This window comes from Orcinus orca, chromosome 10 (assembly GCF_937001465.1).
Source record: "Orcinus orca chromosome 10, mOrcOrc1.1, whole genome shotgun sequence".
Lineage (NCBI taxonomy): Eukaryota > Metazoa > Chordata > Mammalia > Artiodactyla > Delphinidae > Orcinus > Orcinus orca.
In genome coordinates this window covers 73,353,046-73,366,661 of record NC_064568.1, presented here as the reverse complement: position 1 = coordinate 73,366,661, position 13,616 = coordinate 73,353,046, and the positions used below count along the sequence as shown (strand labels likewise).

The 13,616-nt window shown below is 47.5% G+C and overlaps 1 protein-coding gene across 15 annotated transcripts in view; it reads left to right on the top strand.

Annotated features, from left to right (window-relative positions):
* TRERF1 (transcriptional regulating factor 1) overlaps positions 1-13,616 on the top strand; it is a 280,637-nt gene that overhangs the window by 191,477 nt on the left and 75,544 nt on the right. The window contains exon 4 of one of the 15 annotated variants that reach the window (XM_033424012.2): positions 13,136-13,217. The exons of the other annotated variants lie outside the window; for them this stretch is intronic. The gene's annotated coding sequence lies outside the window, so the exon portion shown is untranslated. The remainder of the gene's footprint in view (positions 1-13,135; positions 13,218-13,616) is intronic. 15 annotated transcript variants of the gene reach the window in all.

Below are 13,616 nucleotides of genomic sequence, written 5' to 3'. Positions count from 1 at the left end.
AAATTTTTAAAAAATTTTGTTGACATTTCATTTTGTTTGCCTTTTTTGTTTACACATCCAACTGATAAGTTTTTTTCTTTTTTTTTATTTCTGAGATATACATTTTAAAGTAATAACTAGAATTATGACTTATAACATTATACCAGGACATATAAGATTTTTAGAAATTTCATGTAATGTATGAAACATTTATATTAACATATTTCCATACAAATAACCCAAAGAAAGTTTAGTATTAGTTTTTTTGTTTGTTTGTACTGCAGGTTCTTATCAGTCTGATAAGTTTTATTACTAAATTTAAAAAATTTTTTATTTATTTTTGGATGCACTGGGTCTTCATTGCTGCGTGCGGGCTCTTCTCTAGTTGCAGAGAGTGGGAGCTACTCTTCGTTGTGGTGCGCGGGCTTCTCATTGTGGTGGTTTCTCTTGTTGTGGAGCACGGGCTCTAGGTGCACGGACTTCAGTAGTTGCGGGCTTGTTGCTCTGTGGCATGTGGGATCTTCCTGGACCAGGTCTCGAACCGGTGTCCCCTGCATTGGCAGGCAGATTCTTAACCACTGCGCCACCAGGGAAGTCCCTCCGACTGATCAGTTTTAAACAGTAAAGTTTATCAACCTTTTGCCTCTGTGGTGTGCTTCCAGAATTACCTGAACCTTGGGCTTCTGGGGTGTTCTTTATTTCTTCATTTGACCACACCTGAGGGATGGGCTGGCTGCACATGTGAATGTGACTGAGTTCCAGCGTGGTCCTCAGGTCCTGCAGAAGGAGGGCAAGGTCACCATGGACAGTTCTCCAGGTGCTGCTTAGCCGCAGTGGGCGTGGGGGGTTGGTCCTGGGGAAGAGGCAGCCCCGCCTGAGACCCAACATTATTGACCTGGGATGCGGCTGGCAGGAGTGTTCCAGGACCCACCTCACATTGGGGTGATCCAGAGGCAGAGGGTGAATGTCATGAGGGGTATGGATGTGATGTGGACAAGCATGGCTGCTAATCTCAGTAGGCCCCTCCTGCCTAACAGCTGGCCTCAGGGCAGAGGTGTTGATCACTGGGAACAGTGATTAAGAGGAGGGGCTCTTCCTGTCCAAATCTGATCTGATTGAGCCTAAGAGGAAGTCAGGACAAGACAAGTGGGACCAGGGCTTTAAATGGCCCACATTAATTTGGTTCAACTCAGGCTTTCTGTGATAAAAGCATAGAACAGTCTCAGATGACACAGGACAATGTAGCTTCGATGGCTTTACTTCCAATTTGTGTTTCTCCCCAGTGCTTACCTTACCAACTTGCCTCCTGCCTCTGCATTTTCCAGATTTACCCCTGGTGAGACGTGCTTGGGGAGGAGGCTGAGGGGGGCGGATGCTGGTAAATTGCATTCAGAGCATAAGCTGGGGACTTCCAGGATGGAGGGGACTTGGAGCCTCATTTTCCCCAGCCATTAGCCCATGGGCTAGAAATAAGATCTGTTTCAGAAATGTGTGAACGGTGCTGAAGGGATTTTCTTAAGCTTTCAGCAAAGTGAGTTCTTCAGACCTATTTGAGATACTTTGACCAAACCTTCAGAGTGGCCTTTAAGATGCTGTCTACTATGGGGTGACTATTCGGATGTATAATTCTACATTGACTCCTAAAAATTAGGGATAGGCCTTTAAGATGCTGTCTACTATGGGGTGGCTATTCAGACGTATAATTCTACATTGACTCCTAAAAATTAGGGATAGGAATTGGGATGTAAAAACCGTAAGAAGCTGGATTGTGAACATTACAAAACTGCTACTTCCTTCTGCTCCTCAGACACACCAAGTTCGCTCCCATCTCCAAGCCTTTGCCCCTGCCACGCCCTCCGTCTGACCTGCCCTCCCCCAGATCTGGTACAGTTGACTCCTTGTCTTCATTTAGGTCTTGCTCCAATGTGGCATTCTCAGAAAGCCCTTCCCCACAACCCTAGTTAAGGTAGCACACCCCCGCCCCCATCATGCTATTCTCTCTCCTATTCCTTATTCTCTTTTCTTCATAGCAGTTACAATATCAATGATAATAGTAATAGCTAATATTAGGGAGTACCAACCACGTGCCAGACAGAGTTATAAGAGCTTTACTTGTATGAATACATTTGATCCTCACATTAAGCGTATGAGAAGAATATTATTATTCCCATTTTACAGATAAAGAAATCAAGTCCAGAGAGAAGTTAATGTAATAGTTTGGCCCTGGGAGTCTTCTAATCAGTAAACATTTATTAAACACATATTATGGACCAGGACCAGGCTCTCTGCTAGGATTAGGGGATCCAAAAATGAGTAAGTCATTGTCCTTGCATTCAAGTCATCAGGAGACCAGTGTTCCAGACCAGGCTGGGCCAGTGGCTCCTCTCTGAGACCCTGGAGCAAGTTGCTTACACAGATATATGTGCTTTAATTTCCCCATCTGTAAAATAGGAATAAAGGAACCTGCCCCAGCTAGTCCTCTGCATTCTTGGAAGATTTGTTGGTGAAATCACTTTGAGATGTGCACAGGGTGGTGCAGATGCAGGGAGCCATTGGGCATCCTCACTCTGGAACTAGGAAACAGCAAACATATTCTCTCTTCCTACCTGGATGAGGGAAAGGTAGATAATTAGCCACCACTCATCTCTGTCTTGGTCGTACCAAGTCCTTATCAGATTTCACCCCCTTCCCTTACTTGCAGTCATTTTGTGGTATCAAGCAATTCTTAAATGTCTAAAAGAGTCTAGCTAGAATCTCAAAATCAATTTTTGGTCCATTGATGTAAGAGATGTTGTACTTATATAACTGGTCAATAGGATTATGGTATGTAGGGCAGCTGTCCCATCTGATTGAAAGTGGTGAGTTTTATTTTCCAGGGACCCCAAAATCCCTTGCCTACCGATGGTACTTTTTGTTGTTGTTGTTGTTGTTTTTTTGCGGTACGCGGGCCTCTCACTGTTTTGGCCCCTCCCGCCGCGGAGCACAGGCCCCTGACGCACAGGCTCAGCGGCCATGGCTCAGAAGCCCAGCCGCTCCACGGCATGTGGGATCTTCCCGGACCAGGGCATGAACCCGCGTCCCCTGCATCGGCAGGCGGACTCTCAACCACTGCGCCACCAGGGAAGCCCTGATGGTACTTTTTTGAAGGAAGTTGTTCTTATTCATCATTAGGCTACCAGCCTGGCTGTTTAATTCCAACAGCTGGTGTTATTCTGAAGCCAATGCAAGAGCACTGTTTTGGTTTCTGTGGTTTTGCCAAGGCCATTAATTAAAAACAAGCTCGTGATAATGGATGGGATGTTGGTATGTGATGGGGAAACAGCCCTGTGGAAAGGGATTCTTGCTCCTTGTCATCCTCTTGAGATGGACTTTAAAGAATGGGTGACCAGACCTTTCAAGTAAAGCAGGCCAACGTGTCTGACCCCATCCTCCTAAATAGTATGTGAGAGGGAGCTTTGGTCGCTGGTTCTTGCCCTGGGCCTCACCCGCCTTTCTATCATCATGGTTTTTTTCCTGTGTCTAATTTGTTGCATGATCTGTTAATAACCAAACATGCCCTCACAAGCTGGGGAATATTTGCAGAGTGATAAAGCAATTATGTTATAATCTCCCACTTTCTAAAAGAGACAGGCATCAGGACTGCACACTCTGGGAAGCTTCCAGGTGCCAGAGCCTATTGACTCTGTTCTTTCATTCGTTTGTACTGTTGCCATCCAACTGTAGGCCCCTGTCACCCCATCCATCCCCCACCTGTCCGTCCATCCATCCATCCATCCATCCACCCATCCATCCACCCATCCATCCATCCATCCATCCATCCATACATCCATCCACCCACCCACCCACCCACCCATCCATCGATCCATCCATCCAGACATCCATCCATCCAACCACCCATCCATCCAGACATCCATCCATCCAACCACCTGTCCCATCCAGTGGGTCTCTTATTTTTGAGCACTTATTATGGATCAGGCCCTGAGCTAGGGCCTGGGGATGTAAAGATGAGTAGGTCACCATCCTTGCATTCAAGTGATTCATACAGTAATAGCAGGACGTACGAGAGTTCAGTGAAGTGTTTCACGCTAGCATAGTTGGGGCTTTATATTCCCACTACCAAGAAAAGGCAGGGCTTCCCTGGTGGCGCAGTGGTTGAGAGTCCGCCTGCCGATGCAGGGGACACAGGTTCGTGCCCCAGTCTGGGAAGATCCCACATGCCGCGGAGCGGCTGGGCTACTGAGCCTGCGCATCCGGAGCCTGTGCTCCACGATGGAAAAAAGACAAGCTAGGTGCTTACCTATATACATCCTCCCTCCTTCCGTCTCTACCGGCCTCTCATCCTTCCACAGATATTAACACCTACTAGGAGCAAGTCCCTTCCTTGTGTGTATCCCCACCTTCCCTCGCTTTGACATTGGTTCATTTCCCACCCATGTAATTCCCTTACTGCTTCAGGCATGTCACCTGATCTGAAATTTGGGGCAACATCCTGTTCTAAAGGTAAAGTTCCAGCTCCTGAGCTTGGTGTTTTTGGATCCCTCCACTGCGCTGCCCCAGCCTGATGACCAGCCTGTGTCTCACTCGTCCTGTGACCAGCAGACCTACTCACTGCTCCCAGACGTGTCTTGCATGCTGCCGTCTCCCGTCTAATTCCACTCACCCTGCAAGGAAAGCCTGGGAAGGTGTGTTGCCTCCTGGTTTGGGCCCTGGAGGCAAGCATGGCTATTTTCATTGGATGCCCGTCCTACCACATTGTATGGTTACCTTTCTGTGTGTGTCTGGCTCACTTTCCTTTTGTCACGTGGATGGGATTCTTGCTTCATATATCTTGGTTCTCCTCAGTGACTAAAGGGCCTACATATGGAAGTCACCATCTCTATTTGCTAATTAAAATTGGGGGAAATTATACATTATTTTTTAATTAATTAATTAATTAATTTATTTATTTATTTATTTTTGGCTGTGTTGGGTCTTTGTTTCTGTGCGTGGGCTTTCTCTAGTTGCGGCGAGCAGGGGCCACTCTTCATCGCGGTGCGCGGGCCTCTCACTGTTGAGACCTCTCTTGTTGCGGAGCACAAGCTCCAGACGCGCAGGCTTAGTAGTTGTGGCTCACAGGCCCAGTTGCTCCGTGGCAATGTGGGATCTTCCCAGACCAGGGCTCGAACCCGTGTCCCCTGCATTGGCAGGCGGATTCTCAACCACTGCGCCACCAGGGAAGCCCCAATTATACATTATTTATCACCTCTTCCTGGCAGTCCCTTAGTTCTGCTGCTGAACTAGACAAGGTTGAAATTACCACTCTGGGACAAATGTGTGGTTTATCTAATCCATTTTTTAACTCTCAGATAGGTAATGGAGAGTGTGAGAATGTGTGCTATTTATTCTCCATCTGCCCCCCCGCCCCGATCTATTTCTGCCACGCTGTGTCTGGGGAGGCTGGCCCCTATGGATTACATCAGCTGGGCTCCTTTATTTTACCTTCTGGTTTCACTGGGTTTGGCCAGTAGGAGACACCAGCAGGAGATACAAGAACAAGGAGGAGAGAGAGGTTGGAGGATTAATCCCCCTGATTTCTGGCAATGGCTTCTTTTCCATCTGCAGCCCCTCTCCCAGTACTGGAGAATCACTGGGCTCCGGGAACAGTTGTTCCCTCCCCTTTCCCTTCTAACTTAGGGATGATCAAGGCTTCTTGCTGGTTTCAGCCTCTGGGTGCCGCACCATATCTTGTTGGTTCCCTTAACCCTTCCTACACCTCTCTAACTGGTCCATTCATTAAATTATTTCCATTTAAACCTTTTTGAGTGCTATCTATAGTATTACCGAGAGTCAACCTTGCAGGCTTAGTTATCAGCCCATGAATTGATCTGTTTCATTTTCTTACAAAAGGGTTTTGGGGTTTTGGTTTTTTTTTTTTCAACGGGGAGCACACATTCAGAAGAACCTATGATAAAAATAACAGTCTCTTGGCTTCTTCCCTCCCTAACTTGTCTCTCTCCCTTGAGGCAACCTCTTGTAACTCTTTCAATTATCTTTTTCTGACATTTACCTCCATATTTAAAAGTAATGTGCTTTTGTTTTACTCCTATTTTAGAAATTACCTGCTTACTTCCTGTTATGATAGATGACGATTTATCTCGCTTATACCACCCTCCTACCTCCCCTCCCCACATCCTCACAGTATAGTTGTATCGTTATTTATAGTTCCTCTACTTGGTTAGCTTTATAAGTAATATTTTTACTATCATATTTCTTGCTTGTTAACAACAGTATCTCGACTCCCTTAATCAGTAAGATGAAGGTATCAGTGCCCTTACCCCAACTGCCTTCCAACTTTTCAATTTCTGTCATCTCTATTTTTACTTTTACATTGTTAAGGGTGATAACACTTACATTTTTATTTTGTAACTGCCAGTAAAAACTGTGCTGTGTCTGTAGTTTGACTCTAAAGACTGAAAAATCAGCAGATAGGGCTTATGTGATCGTGAATGTAGAAACAAGTCGTGAATTGACAGTCTAACCCTCCGACATACTTGTTTGGTTTGCCTAGTGATTTTTTAAAAAAGTTTCAGCCAACATTTTAAAATAAGGAGAGTTTTCCTAACAGATTCAGAGTTTGGGATATTGTTTTAAAGGCTGTAAGATCTGGTCTGACGTTCCATGTGGCAACACTCTGCTGGAGGCTGCCCGCTTTAGAATGGGCTTTCCTACTCCAGTTTGCTGCAGTCCCTACTACTCATACAGTGTATGCATGTGCTCAGACTCCTAGCCTGCTGTGTTCATTTACTTATTTACCTGACCCTGAAGGCGTTTAAGTGTGTGACCCTGATGCCTGATCTGTTGTCCTCTTTGGAGTCCATAATATGTATTTCCTTTATATATGTGGCTTTATATTTTTCCAAGAGTATGTCATTGCCTTCGTTTTTTCCCCCCACCAATTGCTATTATCATATCCTCATTGTTTTTCCTCCCAAACTCTCTAGCCAATTGGGTATTTTATATGTTCTCCCTTCCCCCCAGAGTTCTCTATCCTCCTCAAGTTTGACCTGGTTGCTGTCTAGGCCTGCTACACAATTGACATTTGGGATTTTCCTGTACTGTTATACTAGGTTAGTTCTGCTGCTTCCTGGATCTCATCTTTTCTTTGGGTCCATTCAGTTTCTTCAGAGAAGGAAATTCCTTTTTTTTTTTTAATGCTTGGGAGAGTAGATACTTGGCTGCCCCATGAGTACCAATGGCTCGACTGTTCTGACATCAGATTTTATATAATCCCTGCCTCCCCCACCCCGCCACCTTTTCATCCTCACATTTGATTCCTGCCCTCCGCTGCCTTGGCGGCTCTGAGTCGTGAGCCTCTTGGCCATTCTGCCAGGCTGATGGACTCTCATAACATCTGTGCCTACTACAGGGTCAGGCTCCCTGTGGCTGCCTCATCAGTTTCTAATCTTTCATACTCTGTCTCTTTTCCACAAAGTTGTCCCAACCTCTTTTCCAGTAGCCCTTACCTGTTCCCTTTGTTGTTTGAAATTATATCTTAAAAAAACTTATTTCACTCTCATCTTGGTGATGATGTGTCTAGATGGAAAGAATATAAATGAATGCAGTTAATTTGTTGTCCACCATCTAAAGTAGGTGTTTTTCATCCTAAATTTACCTCTTTTAGGATTTAGAAGTTCCTTGTATTATCAACATGTTTATCCAATTCATAATTTTCTTTTAACTATCAAATTTAGATCTTGTACTAACGCTGTTAAGGCAGTGGTAGCTGCCGTAATCATCTCCCAGTTCTCAGGGGCTTACCACAATTGAAGTTATTTCTTGCAGCTCTAACAGTCAAATGCAGCATGCACCTGGCATGACTGGCGTTCTTCCACAAAGTAATTCAGGGACCCAGGCACCGTCCGTCTTGTGACTGTGCTCTACCTTAGAGGATGCATTCTCAACTGGGGCAGTATCACGCTTAGGGGGGCAAAATTAGCTCTTGGGGCCAAAAAAATCTCATTTTAATACATAAATCACAGATATACATTTGGTACATAAACAGATAAACAGTGTATTAAAATTTCCTAGGCGGAAGAAGACACCTAGGAAAAAAGTATCTGAAAACGCTCCTTACAAGGGCAACAGTGATGAAAGAAGGTTGAGAAACACTGCTACCGGGCCTAGGAGTACCCTGTGTTCAGGTGGAAGGGAAAAAACAAGGTGGTGAAGGCTCACCCACTTCTTAACAATCTTGGCCCCCAAATGACAGAGACCTCTTCGCCCACATTTCATTGGTGAGCTCTAGTCACGGGTCCCACCTTGTCACGGGAGGAGCTGGGAGGTGTAGCTCTGGGCTAGGCAGCTGCCTCTCAGTGACAACTCTCAACTAAATGAGGGGGAACACAGATTTTGGAGGACGGCTGGCCTCCAAACACAGGGGTCAGCAGACTTTGTCTTACAGAGCCAAGTAGTAAATGTTTTAGGCTTGCAGGCCATGTGGTCTCTGTCACAACTGCTCAAGTCTGCTTATTGTGGCCCAAAGCAGCCATAGACACTATTGACATGAATAGGTGTGGCTGTGTTTCAATAAAGCTTTATTTACATAAACAGGTGGCTGGCTGGCCTGCAGGCTGTGGTTGACCAACCACTACCGATCCCTACACCTGATGACCATTCCAGGGCTTTTCCATTGCCTACTTTTCCTTGCCTCTCAGGACCTAACCCAGGTTCTTCTACATTCCCTGTGCCGACACGGGACCTACAGCTGCCCCTTAACTGAGTGAGGAGTCCGTAGTTTTTCTGTGAGAAGAGTGGGATGGGGTATGACCCTCAACCAAGTGAAGTGTACAGGTCCCAAGTCTGGAGACAAGGAATGCATATTGCATGTGACAGTATGGTATTAAGCCATCCCCACCTCTAATCTCCACTGCCACCTGACACGGTAGGAGGCCGAGTACCTGGCACATGTAGTAAGTGCTCAGAATATGGGGACAACTCCTGTATTCAATGCTCAGGGGTCCCTTAAAATACCTGCATTAGATGAAATAAGTCCTCAGAGGATCTGCGCTCTGCCTCTCATAACATTAGAAACTATACCATATTTTCAGTGGATTATTTCAATGATTAAAGCTAATAGTTTAATAACACGGCCATATGCTCACATTAGAAACGGAATAGAAAACTACATATACAATATGATCTCAACCATCGTATTTTAAAAGTTTAGCAAAAAAAAAAAAAGGAAATATTCTCACAAAACGATGGGATTATGAGTGGCTTTTCTTTTTCTCTTGTGTATGTTTAAAACTTTTACAGTGAGCATGCTTTCTAGGTGGAGGAGAATAAGTGTTATTTTAAAACTATAGGGGAAGGGAGTCAGCGCTGAGTGCGAGTGGTAATGAGGGCGTCTGCCCGCTTGTGGGCATAGACATGGACCCAAGGATTCCACCAGCAATTCTGTCGGAACAAGTCCCTCTGAGGCAGCCTGTCCTGCTCACCCTCCCCCAAATTAGAAAGGCTTCTTTACATAGCGACTGTGGAAGGGTTCCAGCCTGCTTCTCCACTGAGAAATTCTTCTCATTTCTAAGTGATGAGAACCTCATCTAGATTCTGTTTCCGCTGAGGCGGGACCAGCCTCTCCGAATGAATCATCTAGATTATCAATAGGGTGAGGAGGAGAGGCGCCCGGGGTTAACTGCGTGTCACAGGCATTGGTCATCTCGGCCTCTCCCCGGTGGGCTTACTTGACTTTGGGGAGAAATGAAATCACTTGCACCCTAAAGTGCTCTCTGTGTTGGACCACCAGCCCGGTGGCCTGACCTCCAGGTGCCCCTGCCCCCCAACGGAGCAGAGAACAACCCATTCTGTAGTCGTAACCAAATTCAAGATCATACCCAAATGCCCGTAATTGTCCAGGAACCCTCTGGGTTCCTCATTTGCCTCTTCCAGGTATTGAGTGATTGGGTTTGGGGGCCCTCCACCCATGTCCTGCCCACCTGAGTCCCTTCTCTTCAGCCCTTGGCTGTTTCTTCTGGTGATTTTGTTCTTCATTCCTGGGCTGTCTACACACTGCCTCAGCCTGTGCCCTCCACACTCATCAGACCTGTTGCATTCTCCAGCTCTTAGCCCCTTCACTAGGACAGGGTGGCCCCTCTCCCTTCACCCAGGGCCCTGTCTTGACTCTCAAGGGACATCATCTGCTTGAAAACAGCTCCCCGTGGCCGCCGTCTGCTTGCCCATAGCCTCCATGCCTCCCTGTATTCGACCTCCTCTGTCCTTGTGCCAGGACCTCCCTCTGAGCTCCCAATTAGGTTGGAGGAACCTTATCCCAGCTCTTTGCCTCCGCCCTGGCTCCTGTGTTCTGAGATCTGGTCCTAGCATCCTCTCTTTCATCTCAACACACATACCCTGGACGTGCACGTGATGTACGCGCGTGTGTAAGGACCACACTCCGGCAGGCACAGGCACCGGTTAGTCCTGTGTGTGCACATGGACTCCTTACGGTGACTTGAGAGACCCTATACCAGGGCTTCTTAGCCTCAGCACTATTGATGTTTGAGCCCGATAATTCTCTGTTGAGGGGGGCTGACCTGTGCATTCAAAAATGTTTAGCAGCATCCCTGGCCTCTACCCACTGGATGCCAGTATCATGTCCCCAGCTGTGACAACCAGCTATGTCTCCGGACATTGTCAGATATCCTCTGGAGGACGAAATCACTGCAGGCTGAGAACCACTACCCTACATGTCGGGGACCCCCTGCCCCCCCCCCACCACTCCTCTGCTCTGTCCCACCCACTGTGCCTGCCGTGTGCACACTGATCCTTGCCTCGGGGCCATTGCTTCAGCTGTCCCTGCTGAATGTCCAGTGTTCTCCACTCAGATTTTCACTTGGTCATCTGGGCCTCAGCTCAACTTTCACCTCCCCAAGGCCTTTCCTGACTGCCCTGTGGGAGCAAACCTAGTTGCTTCATCATGTTTACATGAGCACTATTATCCGAGGCACCCAGCCTCGGATTTGGAGTTGAGAGATGAAGACGGGTGGGTGGCAGAGTCAGAAGGCTGCCAAGAAGCCCCTCTTGCCGGCTTATGTAATTCGCTCCGCGGAGAGAGAGTGCAGTGGGGCTCAGCAAGTGAGTCCCTGGCTGCTTGTCATGTGAAGAAAACTGATGGGAACGACACTTTTCCTCCTCTGCTTCCTGCCCTGCTTTTTTGTTCTTTGTATCGTGAATAATGTGAATACAGGAGGAGCCTCATACTTGGAGTTATTTTTATAAGGTCTCCTCTCTGCTGCAGATGACTCAGAGCTGGGGCCTTCTCTTGAAGACGTTTCTTGGGAAACGCCAGAGAGATGCTGCGCCCTAGGTGAGCTGGGGGTCAGAGAGGCCCCTGACCCATCTGGAGCCGTGTCCACTGGGGGCAGGAAGTGGGGCTGGAAGGAAGGCCTTGCTGAAGGCCAGCGCTTCTCCCGGCTTCCCTCTGCCTAGCCAGCCCTGCCTTTTCCTCACCATCCTTTTCTGCTCCAGCAGAAATGACCAGGATGGCCTGCCAGTCTGGAGAAGAGAGAGGGCACTGCCCCCAAGGTTGGCACTGCCCCCAAGGTTGGCCCTGCAGGCTGCTGGTAGACAAGGCCCCAGCAGGCTGGTGGCTCTAGTCTAAAGGTATGAAAACTACCTGGACAGTGGTCACCAGGCCCTGAGGGAAAAGGAGAATCAGAGAAACCTCTTCTCATGTCTCCAGCCGCCCCCGCTGCCCATGTTCTTGGGGTGTGAAGGCTGCATCTTACTCTCTGTTTCTTCCATGTCTGGCGCTAAGACCCAGTGAATGTGTGTTGAATAAAGGAATTAAGGAAAGAGAAGCACCTTTTTATGTGTAAAGCTGAACTACCTGGGCATGTGTATAGCACAGAACCTCATGCCGTGGAGGATGGTGGGTTCTGCACCTGCTCCAGAAGATGGGCGTGCCCAGACCTCGGCACGTGGCCTGGAAGTTGTCATACCCTCGGCGCGGGCATCATCTGACTTGACCCCTCACTACCACTCTGAGGGCCAGAGGTGTCGTTTCCTTTTACAGAGGGTCACGGAGGTCAACAGCAGCACGCTCGGTGCTGTGCAGTTAGTAACCGGCACAGCTGGGTTCTTCTGCCCTAAATCTGCCGATTCTGTGACTGGTGCCCTGACCCTGTGATGCCCTAGAACCTCAGAAACCCCAGAAGTAGAGACTCCCTTGCTTTTGGAAAAGACTCCACACCCTCCTTCACTCACAGCTGCAGTGCTGTCCTTCTGGAAGATCTGGTCCTTTGCCTTCTGTTCTGCCTGTAGCAGAATTGCTGGTTCTCACCCATCTGCTACCCGACAATTCTTGGGAGAATTGGAAGGCCCCTCTCAGACACCTCTGATGGTTCTAGAGAAAGGGGGATTTGGGGGCATACACCCTTTTTCCTCCTGCTAAAATTCCCTAACCCCCCAACTCCCTTTCTTGCTGTCTTCTCCCAGGTCACACGGTCCCCGACTTACAACCCAGGTGGATGGAAAAGGTTTCAAGTTGATCATTTGGAACTCAGAACGCATTTCTCCATAGAAGTAGCTTGAACATGATGCTGAGTCTACCTGTAATATATCTGAGATAGAGTATTAATAACATTGGCCAAGTAGGGAGCTAGTATTAATATTAATGATTTCATTCATTAATTAACTAATAATAAGCCATCACCATCTCTTGCCTGGAAGACTGTAGCAGCCTCGTCACAGGTCTGGCCTTTTCCACTCTTATCCTCCTATAGCTTGTTCTCTATGTGAAAAGCTGATCAAGCCCCATCTCTTCTCTGCTCCGAGCCCTCCAGTGGGTTCCTATCCCCGTGACCGGGCCCGTTCCTGCCTTGCCAACCTCACATGCCGGCCTTTTCCAGCTCCAGAAAGCTTGTTTCGCCAGAGGAGTCAGCAGCCGCTGTTCCCTCTGCTTGGAACTCTTGTCCCTCCTCGAATTACCTGGTACAATCTCAGTTCATTCAGGTCTCTGCCAGATGACACCTTTTCAGTTGCCCCAGGACACTTCAGATAGGTGACCTCAGATACCCATCCCCCATCACTCCTCTGCACCCCTCCCCTTCGTAGCACTGATCATACCCATTCCACTGCTGGTGTATTTGTTTACTTGGGTCCTGTTGGTCTCCTCCACTAGGATGCCAGCTCCACAAGGGCAGGGACCTGGTTTGTTTTATTGGCCGTTCTGCTTTCAACGCTGGAAGAGTACCTGACATATGGTAGGTGCTCAATAAATACTTTTAAGTAAATAGATACATGAACGAACGAACGATGTGTCCACACCTGACCGATAGGCAGATTGTGGTTTCTTGTGGAATTTATCACACATTCCAAACATCAAAAATTAACTTCTTCATTTCCCAGCCCTTGGGATTTGAAGTGTAGGGACCTCATTTTAGTAACGAGTTCGTCGATTATTCTGGAAACCAGGACTTCTTACTCTGCATTCTTGGCGAAAATAGATACTCTTCTCCGGTTCTGAATTTGGCAAAGGAGGGGGTTGGGCACTTTGGTGTCGTGAGTCTCCTGCCTCCAGTTTTACTGAGAATGGCCATGTATTTTTGATTACTCTAGCTGGGTGCTTCTCACCTCGGCACCACTGACACTTTGCACCAGAT